The following is a 4863-nucleotide window of genomic DNA, read 5'->3' on the forward strand; positions in this document are numbered from 1 at the left end:
GAACTCGGCAGAAATTCCTCCTCGGTTGGGTGGGTTGGGGGAGGTGCTGCAGAGTGGTAGGGGGCGGCCCAAGTGGGTGGGAGAGGGTCTGGCCCACACTGCACCTGGGCTGTGACTGTTTCCACTGGCGCAGGGTAGCAGGAAGCTCTCCCACACACTCATCGGCCCTGAACTAGTACTGAGTCTGTACACATTCAATTTGTGTGTGTGTGTGTGTGTGTGTGTGTGTGTGTGTGTGTGTTTGTCGTACTGGCATTGAACTCAGGGCCTTGCACTTGCCAGGCAAGTTTTTATTCTACAGAGCTACTTTCCAGACCCTACATTCAATTATTTTTAAAACTAGAATTATCATTATTATTCTGGTGCCAGCACATCATTTTTGAAGCATAAATAGTATTTCCATGTCACTCACACTTACTGAACTCTGCTCTTATAATGCGATTCTAGCTTACAAGTGTAAATGCTATAATAAAACTTAACTCATGAAAGAAGATCAGTATTTGCCAAATTCCACTCTGTGTTCACAAATATATTATATACCAAAGTCAGATCTCAGTATGTTTTTATACTTATTTTTATTATTTTTGTCTAATTTATCAAAATGATAGATCAACTACATTTTGGCCAATAAAGACCACATTTATTTGACTTATTTGCTAAAGTGATTTTTAATTTGAATGACTGAGAAAATTTTTCATAGCCAGTTAGATTTTTCAGAACTTCAAGCTTAGGTAAGCACAAGCGAATAGATGAAATTCTTTATGACAGTTGAATAACTACCTATCATTTTCTGAAATGTCACTTTTGGCAATAACTTGATCTCTTGCAAACTTTCCTTCTTAAAGTTAACATGTCTGAAGGAAACAATAATTAAAAGCAATTTTCGGGGAAAAATGATCAATAGCTCTGTTAAGACCAAGATACTGGGCTATGCACATAGAGCAATAACTACTCTGACTCCTAGTGATCCTCTTATCTCAGCCTCCCCAGAGCTGTGATTACAGTTGTGTTCCATCACACCTGGTTTCTGTGGCCAGCTTGACAGCACTGCACGTGGTACGGGGGATGGTACATGCGTCTTTGCACTTGCCAGTCAGGCATTTAGGCTGCCTAGCTATCTCTCCAGCCCTGTTGACTTCTACTTCTTTTGCTTAAACTTTTGTCTGAATTTCAGAATCATCGAACCAAGGCATTTTAATTCTGGCAGGGAACCTAAATATAATCCAACTGGTTCATTTTAATAATGAGGCAGCAACTTCATAAATTCAAATAGATTGCAATCTAATCTATAGGAAAGACTGTTTCTGTGTTTATTACCTTACAAGCATAGCCAAAAATTCTCCTTAGAAAGTAAATTTCAATTCAAGTGGTCATCCAAATTGCTTTTTACAGATTTGCAACTGAGGATCAGAATAAAAGTAAAAATTCACCTTTTCACCAACGTGGTATTTCATTTATTTGGAGAGGATTTGCACAGTAGATAGAGTCTGGATTTGGTCGTCTCACAAGACAGAAATGTTAGCTCTATCATGTGCAGGATTTAAAATTTAATTATTAAATCAACTTTCTTAAAAAGGAATAATGCAATACTTTAACTTTGGGAATAGGGCTTGAGATGAAAGAGAGACCTAACAAATTTTAGCTCATATAATTGAACAGTATTTTATGATATTTATTTTATGTTTAAGTTCTTGATTTTCTACATTTTGGGAGAACTAAGTTAGCATTTTCAGAACTTCAAAGACACGTTGGAAAGCACAACATCAATCATGGGCCAGCAAAGTAAAACACTAGATCCGACTTCTACTCCTTGAGTGACATAAAATCTTACAAAATAAGCTCAGAGCTTTTCAGCAAGTAGAATCCATTATCAAGCCACACAGCTAGGCAACTTAATGACAGCATTTAGCAATCAGCAAGAAGTGGAGTTAAAATTCATAGCCAAAGCCAGACAGTGGCATAAACACAGATCTTCTACCAAGGCCACAGAATCTTTAAAATGATAAGGCTAGAAAATAAAAATTTAATAATTGGGGGATTCCAAGCCCTAAATACCTTTCATAAAACCCTAAAACTTTGTATAGATTCATAGTGAAGGTTTAGATGACAAATATGCAAATAACAAAGGGAAATATACTTTGTTTGTCTGCTCTGTGTTTCCCCAGATTTGTGTTTGCCTGTGCTGTCAAGGAATATGCACTACCACTTCTTCAGCTCTGTCCACCGGGTGCCTTCCTACTTCAGAAGCAGGAGCAAATGTTCTGAAGCTCTCCAGTGGAATGGCTTGGACCACTGTGGTTATTACTTTGGAACTTAAAATTAGGAAAACCAAAACCTTGATCACTCATTTTTGGCCTACTACATCAATCATCGTACGACAAAGAAGTTGTTAGAAAAAGAAAATGATAAGAGAAGAACGTAGAACTAAACAAGGCCATTATGACAAAGGGAGTTTTCAGTTTGTGGCAGCGCAGTGACTGCCAGACTGCCGGCACAGAGATTCAAGGCATGTGGAGTGGGATTACTAATTTTAAAATTCCGTTTGTTTGTCTCACTTCTTCACTTGAATCTTCCCAAGAATTCTATTATTCTGCTGCTAAGGTAACTGAATAAACCTATGCTTTAATTTTTTTTTAAAGCCCACGGGTAAATACAAAAGAAAAAACCCCTGTGGAAATGGGACATATCCCTTGTATTTATCCTTTCTATAGATATCATGGGTGCCTTTCAATTTTATTAGATGGTTCCATTATCCAGTACTTTCTTTTAAAAAAAATAATTTTATTGAGAAACAAATAAGAATGAGACCATTTCAAAACCGATTAGTAGGACAGTTTCAATAATGAATACTTTGCATATTGTTGTCTTAGTGGTTATATCTAGTACTTTCACTTTATCACTGATTTATTTTCACAAACTTTTCAGTTGTTTTCCAGTTTTCTTTGTAGTCATGGAATTCCAAACCAGTACTGGCAACAGATACACAAAGTTGTTGTTAAGAAAAATATTTTATGATTAGCCTTATTAAAAATACAGGGAAGTCGTAGTACATATCTTGTTATGGCTCTGTTGATATATCCTCCCAAGCCTTCGTGTGCTCATAGGTGTGGCTTTTGAGAGGTGGCTAGATCTAGGCTGTGTGAATATGGAGCACGAGCACATGGCAACTGCTCGGCACACTGATAGGCTTAGCATGGCTCTGGGTGTAGCTGAATGGAGCTCATGAAAAGCAGATTTCTTAATACAGGCTGTGGCCTCCACCAGCCAATAGGTTTGCATCCCAGATGTGTGAAAGGGAGAGCCAGTGTGGTTGGCTACATTTGAAATTCTGATCAGTTTTCTTTGGATCATACAATAGCTTGCATTTATCATGCTCAGCTATGTTAATCTGTGAGAATCATATCCAATCTTAGGAATTGGTATCTAGCACCAGGTAAACTTCAGCCACTATTACATGATTAATCTGCCTACTTTATTGTAAATTAGAGTCTCTAATACAGCATGGTATATTTTAGTAAAAGGATGTGGCTACCTATTCTTGAACTTAACTTCTGATATGAGTTTGATAGGTAAATTATATTTCATGTAAAATTAGTTGAACTCCTGATTTTTTTTTAACTGGGGACAAACTTAGGATGTTGCTCTTGAGACACACATGTGTATGCCACTGAGCTATCTTTCTGGCCCTAAACTCTCTATTTTTTAATTACATTAACTATAAAATAAGCACAATGACATCTACCTCACAGGAGTAATATGAGGTTTAGTGAGAAATTACACTGTTAAATAAATATTTTGGTGCTTATTTAAGGATGTTAACTCCAATTTATATTGTTTTCCAAATGATAAGACAATTAAACACTAATAAAAATGGTACACATCTACTAATGATAGATGATGCATAGGTACTTTATGTAACTGAAATAATCAGTTTGATTTTCCATTTGTTTCACTTATTATTTCTTGCTAAGAAAATGCTTACCTATTTAGTGGTTTGTTTCATTTTCATATTTGGTGGTGGTGTAAGCAAGACACTCACTTTGTACAAGTGTCACCATGCTTCTCCCTTCTGAAGAACATATACCATCCATCTATGCCTTCCTAAAATCACTCAGGCTTGTTGAGGTTTCTATCTTTCTCTTAATTCCTTGGGCAAATTATATTATTATCATAATTATTTTGTATTTTAAAGAAGGGTCTGCAAGGTATTTAGGGTCTCACTACTAGATCAGACTCATAGTGATTCGCCTATTTACAGCCTCCCAAGAACTGGGATTACAGGCATGCGCCCCCATGCACAGGCTCAAGTTGCTGTCTCAGCATGCCCCAGGAGTGGGGCCAACACGGCAGGCCCAGGGATGGAATCCCTAACACAGCACCTGCTTGTAGGTGCTTTAATCTGCTGAGCTATTTGGCTGGTCCTCCTTGGGCAAATTTTAATGACATTTTCACAGTACACTGAAACAATGTTGGAAAAGCTGTAAGTAGACAGAATCGTTAGAGAAAGGTACTACATTTTTCATTCTCTACATCTTTTGTCATGCCTAGTATAGAGAGGGTTGTTAGGGGTCCTTGACTGCCTGAAATTGTTATGATCGTAAAAATTACAATGATTCTTAAAAGAATTTTCAAGATGAAACTCTGCAACATAATGGCATGTTTGAAATCACAGAGGATACTTCCTAAAGAAAACAATGTAGGTATGGAGCAAAAGAATGTAGTAATGCAGAAAACAAAGTCTTATATATTTATTTTTCTTAATTAATTTTACTGAGAAATAGCCATGAGACAGTTTCAAAACTAATTAATAGGACAGTATCAATAATTAATACAAGGGCTGGGGAGATGGCTCAGTGGAATAAG

Source organism: Octodon degus, unplaced genomic scaffold (genome assembly GCF_000260255.1).
Source record: "Octodon degus isolate 3935 unplaced genomic scaffold, OctDeg1.0 scaffold00289, whole genome shotgun sequence".
Taxonomy (NCBI): domain Eukaryota; kingdom Metazoa; phylum Chordata; class Mammalia; order Rodentia; family Octodontidae; genus Octodon; species Octodon degus.